The sequence below is a fragment of the Mauremys mutica genome, chromosome 5 (assembly GCF_020497125.1).
Source record: "Mauremys mutica isolate MM-2020 ecotype Southern chromosome 5, ASM2049712v1, whole genome shotgun sequence".
Classification (NCBI taxonomy): Eukaryota; Metazoa; Chordata; order Testudines; family Geoemydidae; genus Mauremys; species Mauremys mutica.
In genome coordinates this window covers 72422505-72439549 of record NC_059076.1, presented here as the reverse complement: position 1 = coordinate 72439549, position 17045 = coordinate 72422505, and positions in this window count along the sequence as shown.

The window sequence follows — 17045 nt, the reverse complement described above, 5'->3', positions numbered from 1 at the left end:
CCCTAATGAAAACAATTAAGGCTGCAATTTTTCACTCCTGAGAAATATGTTGAGAGATTTCCAGGTTTGGGGACAAAATTACTTGTTTTAGATTGGCAAAGAACCTCCCTATATACAGTATTTCTTATTTCATTTAATTTACAAATTTAGAGTTGTAGTTCAGTGAGATGTTTGCTGCCTGCAAACCCAATTTTATTTTAGTCTAAAAGTCAATTAAGAAGGTCATTTGCATTACCACTTAGGCATACACAGTCATGTCTAATGCAGATCTGAGCTTACTTTTAATATCACATATATCTGTGAACAGAGATCACAGAATAGGGTAACCTTCTTTTTTTTCAATTCTGCTGATCAAGAAAAATCAGGAGCAATTTAAACTCCATGATAGTTTAAACCATATTTAAAGAAAATATTCTTTCTTCCATCATTTAGATTTTTTTAGCCACATCCCTGAATATCAATAAACTGCTGGGCCAAATTCAGCACTTGGGAACATCAGAGACTTGAGTTACTGTGATATAACTGAGAGCAGAATTTGGCCTTCAGTCTATTTTTTCAGGTGATCTGGACGTGGAGTGGACAGACCTTTAAAGTTCCAAATCCATTGCTTAATAAAATAAACTCCTTTACAGTCACAGTCAGGGCCGCCCAGAGGATTCAGGGGGCCTGGGGCAAAGCAATTTTGGGGGCCCCTTCTATAAAAAAAGTTGCACTATTATAGAATTCTATATTCTCGTGGGGGCCCCTGTGGGGCCCAGGGCCTGGGGCAAATTGCTCCACTTGCCCCCCCCCCCCCTCTGGGCGGCCTTGGTCACAGTACACTTATTTCTCCCAAGACTCTTTTCATTCTTCATTCTTCTGTGCAAGTGTAATGCACCCATAGCTGGTTCAACTGTGCAGACTGAAATTGAGACCTATGGATACACAGACATGAACTGTTACTGACTGAACTAAAGGACCAGGTCCCTTAGTTTAGCTGCATCAGCAGACTCCAAAACCACTACATGTTGACTAGCCAATAGAGGGGAGGATGAAATCACATTGTTAATGTGGATTACACAAGTTTCAGGTTATTCACTTATCTTAACATTTTGAAATGATACAGAGGGATAAATATGATTCTATATCCCTATTAGAAGATATTAGCTTTGTAGGGTTACATTGTCCATTTTTAGCCAATGATCCAAGAGCAAATTATATTTTGAATTAACTCTAAAACTGTAAATGGCTTTAATGTTCAGTCTCCTCCATTTAATTCAAAACTGAATGCATTTTCATTGCGTATTTACATTTTAAGGCTTATTTTAATTTTTAACAAAGTTGGATCTCTAAGGCTTTTAACAATATTTTCATGTTGGCAAACAGAAAAGGAATATTAATTTCAAATGGAATGCACTGGTGTCTATATAGTTTCTATATTCAAAAACTGAAATCATACAATAAGCTGTAATGAAACATTGCTTGGTTTCCAAGCTTAGCCTTTACAATAGCACATGCTGCTATGGTTTTAAAAGAAATTTCATAATTTCACATATTTGCACTAATTTTCAGAAAAACTAGTCTCTCCAGGTGGTAAAATAGTCTAGCGTCCTTTCAGTTGGAATAGAGAAAAGAAAAATTGCCTTTGTTCTTGGAATACTCCTTGATTGCGGGGTGGGAGCAATCCTTTGTGAAGAAGATGGAATTGCTTTGTTTGCTTGAGAAAGAATTGTCTCCTGCATCCTTCCTGCTGCTGAGACCATGTGTACTGCAGGGGTGGCTGATTAGAGATATACGATAACAAATCAAAAACCATGGTTAATAATCCTCTGAAGTAGAAGAAATGTATGGGCAACCATATGCTTCTTTAAAATAGATTAAATGTACTAGTTTGCATAATACAAACCATTCTGGTTCCAGTAGGTGCAGACAGCCATGACAACTGCTAAAATAAAAGCTAAAAGCATTAGTACAATCAAAGCTTTAATAAACAAACCTGATAGGATAATAGTACTTTCCCTAGAAAACTCAGTAGAAAAGTCAAGTTATTATTAAGGTCATAGAGTCAAGTTACTACATTGCTATTCTATATTCTTTCTAATGATTTAAAGGAAAAGCAAAAGAAATAAAATGTTGTCATTACATATAGGTATGCATTAATATATGAAAGTTTTCCCATAATATTAGTGTAAGGGCTTATTAATTCCCAAAATGCATTTTTAGTTGGTAAAATAAAATTTACTCATGAAACTCCCCCCTTTTGTTTGCCATTTCTGCAATAGGATACCCAAAAAAATTTAATTTGAAGGGGAGAATGCAAAGTAAAACAAGTTGTAGTCTTTCAGTTTAGGAGGAAGCCAGGGAGCTCTGGATCTACTGAAGAAGCTTCTCTGACTTGTAGAGAGATCTATTATCTTTTCAATTTCTCAGGCACAGAGCATGGCTCTTGAATCATATGGAATCATCTTTAAAGATACCCTTGGCCATTCAAACATTAGTATCTGCTAGCATCTATGAATATACAGAGCATCACGAGAAGAGTACTTATTACAACCAATCTCATCCAGTGGGAATCAGGAATACAAGAGTTAAAGTGTGTCCCCAGGTCTTTTGAACTCACCAATTCTTTTATGTAAAGCACACAATGCCATCTAGAATGGTTTCTACCATGATATAGTTTGCCAGTGCGTGTGGAGCCAACTGTAGAACAGTGTTGAAACTAATGCCAAAAAATTATTGTAACAAAGACATAGCAAATTGGTTTAGCTCAGGGGTCCCCAACGTGGTGCCCGCGGGCGCCATGGTGCCCGTGGGGGCATCTAAATGTGCCCGCGTCCTGGCCGGCAGTCGAGCATCCGCCGAAATGCCGCCGAAATTCGGTGGCATTTTGGCAGTGATGCCTCTTGATGACGCCACTTGCCACTGACAAGCGGTGTCATCGAGAGGCGTCGCCACTGAAATTTGGCGGCATTTCGGCGGATGCTTGACTGCCGCCACGGTCCTTCGTCTGGCGCCCGCCAGACAAAAAGGTTGGGGACCACTGGTTTAGCTAGTCAATTTAGAAAGGGAATTTAAACATAGTTTCTTATTACTGTTATAAGTCCTGTGTAAATAAGACATTAAATTGGAATTAAACCTATAAATCACTTAAGTTTTTGCATTCCACATATATACTGTGATCCTATTTACTCATTAACTAGTAGAAGTCCAAGCAGCATGAGCTTTCACAAACATGGATGAAATAAGTACAGGACAAATAAAATTAGGGTCAAATTCTGCACTTATCACATATAAATTCAGTGTTACACCAAATTTACAGGTGAGAACAAAATTTGGCTCTACATCATCCTACTTCAATCAAAGTAAGAATGATAAACTCCTTGTAGCAGTAAAATTGAGAAATAAAATAGTTAAAATCTTTTCTAAATGTAAACATGTAAAGAAAAAGAATTTCAGGAAAACTAACAAAGTTAAAAGAGAAAATAATGAGCAAAAACTTATTAAAAGTGTATTGCCGGCAAAAATACAGGCACAAAAGGTTTTGCATGCTCAAATTGGAGGAAATGTAGGCTTTGATCTTCTAGAGGAAGAATTAAATACACAGTTTCAGAATAGATAGAGAAGGATTTGAGAGAAGCAGAGAAGAAAACAATCTTGGACACACATCCATTTGCTAAAGTTTTAAAAGTGGCACACTACACCTATAAATTATAATCTGCATTCTGCTTTTGGATTTCAATGTTCGGTTTTTTTGGTTGAAACATTGAGAAAATTTTGCCCAAAACAAAAATTATCAGTAAAAAATTTGCTTTTTGGGCATAAAGCTATTTTTGTTAAAGATGCTCTCGGGGAAAACTTTTTACCACCTTTACTCAATTTACAAAATACTTATTTTGGAGAATATGGCCCTAAGATGTTAATTAATGTCTACTAAGCAGAGCTGATCTGGAATTTTTTGACAATTTTTTTTCCAATAAAAAAATGCAGGTTTGTCTAAACCGAAACTTTTTGTGGGAGATGTTGGCTTTGATGAATTTCCTGTTTTGAAAAGAAAATTTGAAAAAAAGTTTCAAAATTGTTGAAATGGGACAAATTCCATTTTTCATTTCAGAGCAACTTTGTTTCACAATTTAAGTTAACTGTAACTGATAAAAAAAATTAAAAATCAAAGGATGATATAAAAAAGAAATGTTTCAAAATATGAAAATGAAACAGTTCAATTGTCCAAAAGTAATTTTGTTTTCAGATTTTGGTTTACAAAAAAAAAAAAGAGAGAGATTTCAATTTTTCATCCTGATTCAGGATGGGAAAGGGGTATTGGAAGAAGAAAAAAAATTCCTGGGATGGGAAAATCATTCCTCGCCCAACTCTGCTAATAACTTACCAGGACTCACAATTCAAAATGTAAAATACAAAAATGAAAAATATATTTCTAGGATAAGAACAATCTTTGCAAAATTAACTGTCCCAACAACTGCGCAGAAACAGAAAGGACGTCATAGAAGAAATCAGATTTGTTTTAGACAAGAAATCAAGCAAGTAATACCGGCAATTACTGACTCCTGGTCACTGTATTTATCCTACAATAGTCCAAATAAATGTATCTATGCAATTATGGTCAGTATAAAAGAGAGTATACTCAGAGACCTGCAGCATGCTCAATAATTCTACTAGTTACCACATGGTTATCTATTATTGTTCTTTTCTGGTAGAATTTTAAGAATGAATTGTCAGAGAAGAAGCCAAGCCAATGTCAGTGTGTTGACAAATTTCATCCTTTCAGACTTGTATGATAATTAAAGAACAAGATTTCAGCACTTGGTCAATGTCTGTTGCTATCAGTGATTCTTCTAGCTAGGCTTATGGTGAAGTAACTTCTCCAGCATACATATCATGAAGTTGTGGGCTGCATATGACAACAGTGCTTATGAGAGAGAGAGAGTGCAGTGCAGTGCAGGATTGTACAGACAACTACTGGCAAAATTCTTATCTAAAATGTCAAATTATGGCCAGGATTGTGAAGTAGAGATTGTGCAGTAAAGGAGAGCAATGAAAACACATCAACTCCTCCTAATTCTATTCCAGCCATGGTAAATTTATTTAAATGGTTTACATTAGAACTAAAGCAATCTCACTCTGGCAGGATTTGCTGATGGGTGTTTAAAACTACCCAACTAGAACTGCAAAACTGGTGACCAGGTGACTTATACTATGCAACCTTTGGATCACAGCTGTTCATGGAAATTGTGCCTGTTGAAGAAATCATAAGAAATCTCATAACGTCAATATTTGCAACGTATGCTAAAAGAAGCAGTGTCTCATAGAAGATAATTGATTTAATAGATACTACCTTTTGGATGAGCTGTAAAGTTATGGCCGGACCACTTGTGGCCTTTAAAGAATCATGACAGGACATAACCCAAAGTCATGACCAAATTTAAATGGCTAACTGCAGCGTTTCACCCAACAAATGGCTACATTTCAATGGTTGGTGCAGTGGATCTTAACGAAAAACAATATGCCCATGTTATCAAATCTGCATTCTTCAAGAGGTAGGAACATTTACATTGTCAAACAAAAGAGAAGTTGAACCATGTAATCCTCCCTTTGGGCCTTTCCTTTGTGCTTCATAATCAAGAGTATTTGATAGTGTACCATAATTTCTCTTAAATAATGCAAGTGATATTCAAACAAGTACGGTGCTGTCAGATAAAATATTCTGGATGCAAGATGTAGGAATTTGCAGGATATTTAGTACAGTTCCTGTAGAACTTCAGTACTGTGCACAGATGCTTTACTGACCATTTGACAGACTCTGTGGTGATCTTTAGGTTCCTGCAATGTGCATAACTTCACTGTTCTCTTCATCTAATGTGTCTTGCAAAGAAAATAATTGTAAAGAAATAGATTTATACCCATCAAGCGTATACATTTTAAAAGACATACAAGAGGTTTAAATGACTAATTTTATCACTGAGACAACGTGGGTGAGGTAGCATCTTTAATTACATTCCTAATAAATAGCCAACTCCATACAAGTTCAAGCAAATTACCTCCAAACTTAAAACATCATTATATACATGTAGTCTCCTGAGAATGATTATACCTCCCATCAGACAGATGCTCAGGTGTGGATGCAATTTTCTACATTCCAGCCATCCTAATATGATTGAATTCACTTTCTACATTCTAGAGTTATATTTCTAAGTGATTGTGGGATGCATGTGTCTTCCCACTTTTGCTATCAAGTCAGTATTATGTCCAGAGGAAAAAAGAAATGGTCTGTTGAACAAAGTAAACTACTATGACTATTACCAGGATGCCTCTGAGGCTGCACATTATGGTGCAGTTTACACAGTAAGAAAAAGTCCCTGCATGTAAGAATCTGAGATGCCATTAAAAAAGAAAAGAAAAGAAATATGTACTCCCAGAATAGCCCATTACTGAACCTCTAGATTCCCAAAAATGAGCAAGAAACTGGCTTGGAGGAAAAGAAAACCAAGTTAGAGTAATAAATAGTAAGTGACTTCCAAATAATATAATGTTCAAACTGGTGCTGCAGATAGAACATTGTGTTCCTTCCCCCATGATGGTTCTGTGTACATTCCATTGAAGACAGAGGAAAATTGATCCATATACAAACTGTACTATGCACAAAATCACACATTTTTATTGTGGTGTTCTCTTTCTCCATCAGTAAGTTTTTAGGGAAATGAGTGAAAAGCCTGCATCTCCCAACATCTTGCTTAGCAAGCAACTCAGAGATGTGACCAAGTAGCTGGCTTTTTTCTCTCCACGGGCAGGATTTTCAAGGAAAACAACTTGCAGTCAGCTTTCTTCTCCATCACCAGGCTCTTTTGGTATCATTGCAAGCCTAGTGCCCAGACTGCTCACTCCGAGGCGGCAGAGAGTGTCATGACACTATCTTTTATTCCTATCTGTTTCCCCATTGGGTGCATGAATGAAATGGATCCATTAAGGTATGTTGGGGAGGCTTTTTGGATGTTATGCCCTCCACAAGTCCCAGCCACAATCTAGCCCCTAGTATAAGAAGTCCTATGTTTTAGGAATGAATGATATTTTTGTTTGTTTTATCATAAACTGTGAAATCAGATAGTTTGCATACTTCGGATGTAAAATTTCATATTCTGTTTTTTGGAAATTTAAAGTATGGTGATAGTCATTTCATAAATATTTAACTATAAGTTGTTGGCATTTTCTTGCTTGATGGACAAAGGAGGAAGCCTACAAATGCCTGCAACAAAGAAAAGATGGTTAAGTATTTTGTGTATTTTCAGTAGCTCATCATTAGCTTTGTAACAAAAATTCCCAACCCTGGAAATGGGTCTTTCCCTAAACACTGTTGAGATCCATGGTAATCACTTGTTAAGACTTATTTGACAAGTTATCTGAATAAAAATAGCATGACTTGAAAGATTGCATTTCAGTGGATTTTTTTAAATACCCTATGAAACAGGCCAGTCAAGCCTCTCTGATTTATATTGAGATTTGTTCAATGTAAACTGCTTTAGAGGCAGTTTTTAAAGTCCCTGAGTTTTAAGTTCTTCTGATTAAGGTGTTTGTGATGTTTTTCAAGGTCCATTCCTGCCCCGATTAATTCCAATCGTGCAGAAGTAGTTCCATAAGCGCTATTTAAAATTTCACGTATCTAAATTGCCACAGCTTGAGATGCAGGGTAAACGGTTAGTGGTATATTACAGTGACTGAAGGTCCTGTCAATGTAATCAAAGAGACCAAATAGCATGTAAGAAACTATTTCACCTTGATCTCTTTCATCTACAGAAACCTGATAGAACCTGTTAGGAGATTCTGGCATATAAAAATGTCTAGTTCAATGCAGCTATTTGGACAGACTCTTCAGAACAAAGGGAGATGGAAGGATGGTGTCACCATGCCTCAGTGGGTTGCAGGTGAGGATGCCAAATTCAGGACAAACTGCTGAGAAATAGGGCAGACTCACCCTCAGACTGGTGGTTATTCTATTATTAGATTATACCAAGCCAGTGACAACAAAAGTAAACTTTTGAAAGATGATCCCTCACTCTCACAGATCTTGGGAGACAGACCTGTCCCCCAACCTGAAGCAAATACTCACAGGCAACCACACACCACTGAACAAAAACACTGACCCAGGAACCTATCCTTGCAACAAAGTCCGATGCCAACTCTGTCCACATATCTATTCAAGTGACATCATCATAGGACCTAATCACATCAGCCATGCCATCAGGGGCTCATTCACTTGCACATCTACCAATGTGATATACGCCATCATGTGCCAGCAATGCCCCTCTGCCATGTACATTGGCCAAACCGGACAGTCTCTACACGAAAGAATAAATGGACACAAATCTGACATCAGGAATCATAACATTCAAAAACCAGTAGGAGAACACTTTAACCTGTCTGATCACTCAATAACAGACCTTAGGGTAGCAATTTTGCAACAGAAAAGCTTCAAAAAAAGACTCCAATGAGAAACTGCTGAACTCAAATTGATATGCAAATTAGATACAATCAATTTAGGCTTGAATAGAGACTAGGAATGGCTGAGCCATTACAAACATTGAATCTATCTCCCCATGTAAGTATTCTCACACTTCTTATCAAAATGTCTGTACTGGGCTATCTTGATTATCACTTCAAAAGTTTTTTCTCTTATTTAATTGGCCTCTCAGAGTTGGTAAGACAACTCCCACCTTTTCATGCTCTCTGTATGTGTATATATATCTCCTCACTATATGTTCCATTCTATGCATCCGAAGAAGTGGGCTGTAGCCCACGGAAGCTTATGCTCAAATAAATTTGTTAGTCTCTAAGGTGCCACAAGTACTCCTGTTCTTTTTGAGATTTCTCAGGATCTGTTCCCAACTCCCAGAAAGACCCGGAAGACCAAAAAAGAGAGGAAAGCTGTGAAGGCCTTGGGAACCCAGATCCGGACCCAGGGCCAGAAGACCTCTCTAGTAGGCAGATGGACATGGGCAGCAGACAGAGAAACTTCCACCACGGAAGGTGAGCCGGAGGCCAGCCCCAGCTGTGATGGCGGCAAGCCACTGGAAGAAGCAGAAGCTGGCCCCTGGGAGCTTGGGCAGGTTAGTCCTGGAAGAGAGACTTTTGGGCAGGACCAGGTAGAGGACCCCAGATATGATAATACCAGGAGAGAGGTGGCTGAGATAGATGGAATACTCATGGATGGGAAGGTCTGGGGACCAGGACCTTATTTTATAGTGAAGAAAGATGTCCTGTACCTGGTTGTGCAAATGCAGGAGCAAGAGATACAGCAACTTCTGGTGCCATGAAAGTATCAAAAAGCCATATTGAGCCTCGCCCACAGTCACCTTTTTGGAGAACACCTAGGGGTAGAGAAAACCCAGGTACAGATCCTGAGGAGGTTCTTCTGGCCAGGAGTAAATGAAGATGTCTAGCGGTACTACACCTTCTCTCCTGAGTGTCATCTGCATAGCCCTTGTCCACACTTGAGGGCCCCTTTGAAACCTCTTCCAATAATGAACAAATAGCCATGGATCTGGTAGGACCCCTAGAGAAGACAGCTTGGGGCCACCAACATGTACTTGTTGTCCTGGACTATGCAACCCGGTACCTGGAAGCCATCCCACAACACAATACGGCTTCCAAGACAATAGCTAAGGAGCTAGTATAGATCTTTGCCCAGGTTGGGCTACCCAATGAGATATCGACTGATCAAGGGACACCTTTCGTGTCAAAGCTGATGAAAGATCTCTGTTCATTGTGCCATGTACAGGCCCTACAGACTTCTGTTTACCACCTGCAAACCAATGGCCTTGTGGAAAGTTTCAATAGGACCCTCAAGGCCATGATCAGAAAAGTGGTAAACCGGGATGGGAAAGATTGGCGTACCCTACTGCCGTACCTCATTTTTGCCATCCAGGAGGTCCCACAAGCCTCCATGGGCTTCTCACCATTCAAACTACTATATGGGCTGCACCCCCGGGGCATATTGGATATAGCCAGAGAAGCCTGGGAAGAGGAGCTAAATCCCAGGAGGGATATAGTCGAGCGTGTACTGCAGATGAGAGATCATATAGCCCAAATTATGCCCATTGTACAGGAACACTTGAAGAAAGCACAGGAGACCCAATGAACCCATTACAACCACCAAGAAAGGTTCAACTGTTCCAACTGCGGGACCGGGTGATGGTACTGGTGCCCACAGCAAAGAATAAACTTTTGGCCCTGTCATAAACAGATAGTTAAGGGTTAATGCCTCTTTTACCTGTAAAGGGTTAAGAAGTTCACCTAGCCTAGCTGACACCTGACCAGAGGAACCAATGGGGGGACAGGATGTTTCAAAAGGAAGGAGGGAAGTTCTCTTTGTCTTGGTCAGTTTCAGTTTTGGCCAGAGTGGAAAAGATCAAGGAACCAGCCTCTTATCAGAGTAGTAAGTTTTAGAAAAGAATAAATAGGTTTATGTTTATTTTCTTTTGTGACTTTGTCTTTGTACAATTAGAGGAATAATAAAACTGGGAATTCTTTTGTGTACTAAGTTTTGCCCAGGGGAACATCCTCTGTGTTTTGAATCTGTTGTCTGTGAGAGTAGCTGGTATGCTAATCTCTCCCAGAGGTTTTTTTCTTTTACCTTTCTTTTCTTTAATTAAAAGTCTTATTTTTAAGAACCTGATTGATTTTTCCTTGTGTTAAGATCTAAGGAGATTGGATCTGGACTCACCAGGAATTGGTGGGGGAAAAGAGAGGGCATGGTTAAATTCTCCTTGTGTTAAGATCCAAGGGGTTGGATCGGTGTTCACCAGGAAATTGGTGAAGAAATCTCTCAAGACTACCCAGGGAAGGGAGTTAGTACTTGGAAGTGGCGGCAGCAAAACCAGATCTAAGCTGGTAATTCAACTTAGGGGTTCACATGCAGGTCCTCATATCTGTACTCTAAAGTCCAGAGTGGGGGTGAGACCTATGACAGGCCCAGTGGCAGGGACCCTACGAAGTGGTTGAGGCTATGTGGGAGGTGAACTATAAGGTGCGGCAGCCAGGCTGCTGGAAACCAGAGCAAGTTTACCACATCAATCTTCTAAAACCTTGGCACGACCAAGAGACAAGCTTAGTCACCCAGGAGGCCCTTCCCCAAAAGGATAACCTACACGAGCAAGTGAAGATATCACCCGACTTGACGCCTAACCAAAAAGTCGAGGCAGTCAACATGATAAACCACAACCGAGATGTGTTCTCTATGAAGCTGAGGCGAACGACTAAGACCTATCACCATATTGACACAATCCCTGGAGCCGAGGTAACATTGAGGTAACATTGAGATCCTACTGAATCCCAGCAGCAAAAAGAGAAGAGATCAGGGCTGAAGTGAAGAAGATGTTAGAATTAGGGGTCATTGAAGAATCTAAGTCAGTGGTCCAGTCCAATTGTACTGGTGCCCAAACCTGACAGTACCACAAGATTCTGTATACATGACATGTGGGGTTTTGACCTGGAATTTCTGCAGACCTGTTTCATAGAAAAATAAACTGATAAGGAAATATGCAATGTTAATATCTTGGCACACGGGAACAAATGGTAGGGAGGAAAATGTGATATATTGATGTAACAAAGTAAAGAGTGTTTATTACCAGTTCATAAATTTGTGAGTAAGTTATATTTCATGCTGCTAACACAGTAATATATCATTTCTTTACAAAGAGGAAGAGGTTCATTATAGCATCAAGATGCAGCAGTCTCCAGTTTAAAATACACGTGGACCATCAGAGGCTGGTTCTATTATGTAATATTGACCTCCTAACCAATCTAGTTGTGGGAAGAATAACCCATGGCTAATGGCCTACTAGCTGCTCAAATGTCTCTTATTTGCTAAGATTGTTACTTTCAGAAATGTTCTCTTTTATAGATCTGTATGTATAAAAAGCAGCCAAGGTACTACTCAGGAAACAATAGGGTTTTTTTTTCTTCACATTACGGTTCAATAGATTATTGCTGTCAATAGTTTCCAAACAATTACTTCACATACTTCAAAACCCGGTTGCTCAGTAGAGGTGATCTTAAAAAACCCAACAACAACAAGACCCGCTCCCCAAAAACAAAAAAAACCAACCAAACAAAAAAAACCAGAGCAGAACTGAACTCAGTGTGTTTAGGACTATTTGGTACTGAACTTGTAAGACAGTACATTTACCTAATAAGGTGTTTCACTTCACAGGTTTCACTATGTAACACCATTTGTATCTAATTTAATGTGGAATAGAGTACAGTCGTAACACACGTTTCTTGTAAAAAAAATCAGAGATGTTATCTGTGAAATGATTACTATTATTAATGTATTTTGTTTAGTACCTTCATTAAGCCACAAAAGCCTTTGCAGAATTACAAATTCCATAGTCTATCTATAGGGTTAGGTAGTATCTATTAGTCACAGGCCTGAGCAGAGGTGGTATTGATTGTCTGGCTATATTGAAAGAAGGACAGGAGATATTTGACATGGGTTTAATTAGGCTGCAACTTTATAATTAGATGTCTGGGACTAACCAGCAGATAACAGTGTACAGTGCAGGTAACCCCATGTTTATTCTGTAATTACCCAGGGGGCTTTTACCAGCTGCCCCTCTTTTTCCATCCAATTCCCTCCAGCAAATCCATTGCCGGGACCTTACCATCCACCCCCGCACCCCCATAGGAGGGCTAAGGTGGGCTATAAGAATGGGGGGTTGGCTCCCTGTCGTACCAATCATAGGAGTCTTCCACCACCCCCCATTTGTTCCTCTAATGAACACCTCTTTTTAAGTCCTTTTCCAAACCATGTATCCGATCACTGTATATCACTGGAGGGCCATGAGACAGTTTGTTTATATTGACTGTCCGCAGGCATGGCCGCCCGCACCTCCTGGTGGCTGTGGTTCGCCGTTTTTCGCTGAGGTGGCTAGATTTTAGTCTCTCTCTCTCTCTGTTTGTTGTAAAGCTTTGCCCAGGTAATTGTATTTTTTAGATATCAGTAAGGAAAAGGGCAAAATATACTCTTCACACAACACAACTTGTCTACTATTTTCCTCACTAGGGGCAACACAATTGTTGCTGGCAAAGAGAAGACTAATTTCAAATTAATATTAGGAATTCATTAAAAATACTGCAATGATTTAATATACCATAGTTACTTGCTAAATGCTGTATCTACTTCCCTTACATCCATTAACCCCTAAAATCACCTGTTTTGAACCACAACTGTCCACTCCAGTTTCTTTTGCATTATTCTATTAAAAACAATGCAGCAATTTATTTTGCTTATTTGTTTGCAAAAAAACCCATGAAAGCTGCAATTTCTGTTCTATACTTTTAGAAAGGTTTTTAATTCAATCTTTGTTCTCAACCAGGTCAGGTAAAATCAACCAGGTCATTTTATTCAGTGGATCAAGTAATTTGCTTTTAGCTTTTTATTAAAAAAAAAAAGTTTGCAAAGTGACAAATGTACTAATGATTCCACACCTTAGTTTTTATATTTAAGTACAAAATAATATATGCTGTTTGCTATACTTTTGTAAGTAAATATTCATAAAAGGTGAACCCATAAGGGTCATGAACAGAGATTAAATGAATTTATTTTGAAGTGAATAAAAACTAATAGGATTTTATTTGCCCAATTTAATTAAGATCTCTTAGAAAAAGTTTTCTGGTAGACTAGCAGTATAATATACAACTACTTTTGTGGGTTTTGTGCAGCTAAGCCTAGGTCAGTATTGTCTGTATCAATGCCTTTGTAGTCACTGCATTTGGAATAGTATTTTTAGAGAAGCTTCCTCACCATTGTGAATTTTTTCTCCATTTAGAAATTTGCTTATGGGTGTGGAAGGATCCTTACAAAGTGTTACTGACTTTTGTTTCCAGATTCTGGAGAGAAGCCAGTGCACAGATTAATTATGCAAAGACCAGAACAATTGGTGAAATATTATGAATTGCCATTTTCTGTTGCTACACAACTGTTATCATCGTATTTCTGATAGTTGTCTTCTACATCTACAGGGCTCAAAAAGGCATGCTAAAGATTGGATTTCAGCCTTACCTTTGAACATCCTTGCTTCTGGAGGCTTTGCTTTCCTATATACAAGTTACATCTTTAAAATTCCTATAAAATAGTTTCTAAAGAGTTTCTTTCTTTTGAATGGCTAGAAGTCCATAGATGTTCAAGTGTTTTCAACATGGTATATAATTTTTAGTGAACCTCCCTCTCACCTCTAGGGGCTGAGAGTAAGTGACAGGATCTGACAGTGACGGTTGGCGGAAAAATAAAACAGGTGCCCTAGTTCCCAGGGAATCCCGACCTTCAAACATTGTTATCAATATGGGCATAATCTGACTTTTGTTTTGACTTTGAGGTTTTCATTTGTTTCTCTTTCACAATCTGCTGTATAGATCCTGGGGCATGAAGAGTGTAAAAAGCAGGTTGGTTGAATCACCTGGACATAAAAGAAATAGGGGAAATTTTATTAAATAATTATTATCATTATCATCTATTCAATGAGCCCTAGTCTTGGACCAGGACCCCATTGTGCTAGGTGTTGTACAAACAAAGAGCAAAAAGATGGTCCCTACCCCCAAAAAATTAAATCTAAGTGAGTGATATTGGAGGAAAAGGGGTAATTAACAAGATGTAACCTAACATTTTGCCTGTATGTTATTTACGTATCTTGTCTATTTTGATTGTAAGCTATGTTGGACAGGAACAGTGTCTCCCTATGTGTTTGCACAGTGTCTAACACATTTTGGTACTACCACAATATATATAGGATAATCACTATTATTATTGTCATTTGTATTTAGCAAACACCAGCCCTTCATTAACAGTGAGTTATGCTATTAAAGTACCTACATATTTTACAACCTAGATGATCACTATTTTTTTCCCAAAGCAGTACCAGTTTCCAAATCTTCAGAAGCATTCATTCCCATGATATCCTGTTATCACTGCGACTTCTGGGGTGGGGGGTGGGGGGGGGAGGGACTGCATGATACCACTGGATGTCACATAATAAAGAAGCAGTTGAAAAAAAGACAAGCTAGAAATAGAAGACAGGGTTGGAAGCAAAATGTTGACTGTAAGTACTTTTTCAGGCTGCATCAAACATACTGGAATGTTAGCTGGCTAACCTATTTAAGTCACATGGCTGCAATGGTCTCTGTGCAGTAGTCCCAGGCAGCACAGAACAATAATATGGAGTGTTAAAATGTGTGTTTTTCAAATGTGCTTTTCAGACTCTCCTAGATATGTGAGAAAACAAGAACATCAGTGTTGCTTATTATTTTAGAAATTACTATATTGAAAAGGTGAAGGAAAAAGGTGAAGCAAATATGCCTTTGCTGAGCTGGATGTTTTTTGTTTGTTTGTTTTTTTAGGTTTTAGTCAAGACCTTTAATTATGGTCAAATCCATCAAATTATTTTAAAAAAGCTGTGTACAAACAGCTGACCTAATTTTGCCCTTTATTTTTTGTAAAGCTTTTACATTAATTAATCCTTATATGAATATAATTTGATATGACATACTGGATGCATTCTGAAAAGCAGTCATTAATCATTGTAATGTATGACCTCAATCATGTTCTTTCTCTTTAAAATATATTTTTGTATTAATCAATAATTAATGCAGTCATGCAGTTGTTTGTGTCTTCCTTTTAAGGAATGATGGCAGTCATTTGCTTGATGTTTGTAATGGCAAATTAAATATTTGACTTTTGACTTTCTCATAATAGTCTTCTCCAAAGCAAACTGGATTCCTGTTTGCTGAGTGTCAGAAATGAGAGCTAATGATTAATCTCTGATTCTTTACCAACAAGGGAGAAAGACATTTGGCCTGAAGCAAAATGTTTCAAATCCTTCCCATACAAATGTCAAATCATATAGATCATGCTCTACAATAAAACATTGCGCACCTTTGATTGACAGATGGTCTATGCTACACTGACTGTGCGTTTTTGTAAGTCTTTACTGTGAGTGGCAGTTTAGTAACTGAACCTCCGTGTTATGTTGTAATCGGACACAAATAAATGTATACTGATGTGGTCTTAAACTCAACTTTTCTGAGATGGCTTTAGAATTTATTTATATATATTTAAAGTCTTCAAAAAATGAATATATTACTTTCCATGCTGGATGGGAAAGGCAGTGTGGTCCAGTGGACAGGGCAGAAGACAAGGGATCTGACTACCTAGGTTCTATTCCAGGCTCTGTTTGACCTTGGAAAAGTCTCTTACCCAATCTGTGCTTTGGTTCCCCTGTTAATAACAGCTGCCCACTGTAGTGGACCTTACACCAACCTATGCACAAGATTATTTAAAACATATGGGTGAACTAAAGCACAAAAATACAAGACCAAAAAGCCCTTACATACTGTAATCCTCTGTTCCCCCTCATAACTAGTATAGTACAGAACAGGCAGTACCAGTCCAAGCTCCCTCGTGCTGCCCTGCCAATGTGCTTTATCTTAAATCTGGAGGGGCAAAAGGGTCATACCTTCGGGGTGAGTGGTTGAGGCAGTCTCTATGTACTTGTTTCATTTCTGGCCTCTGTGCTGAGACTGGCATCAAAGACCAGTTATAACACAATTCAGGGACAGGTACATTAGGACTGCTCAGACACTTTCAACTGAAACTATTTTTAATGAAAAGTTGGGTTTTTTACTAAATTTTTCTTCACAAATATCTGCTTTCCACAGAAAAATTAAATTTATTGTTGTCATGCTTTAGAGGTTCATCCAGACCAGTAAGAGGTATGTCACTGCCTGCCTTGTAACCCTGCATGCGTCTATCCTGTGCAACTTTGTCTCAGAGCCTTGCCACCAGTAGCATGCTCACAGCACAATGGGCTCTTCCTTGCTACCCCCAGCCTAGTTTTTCCTTTGCAGGCTGATATCAACAGTCTCCTCCAGTCCTGCGTGTCTCCCAAACTGGTACTTCTGTAGTGTCCAGTCCCATTCACTGGATCCCCACAGAAGTTATCAAGTTCACTGCCTCCAAAGAGACAGAATACACACGGGGCTGCTAGATAAACTAAAACATGGAACCC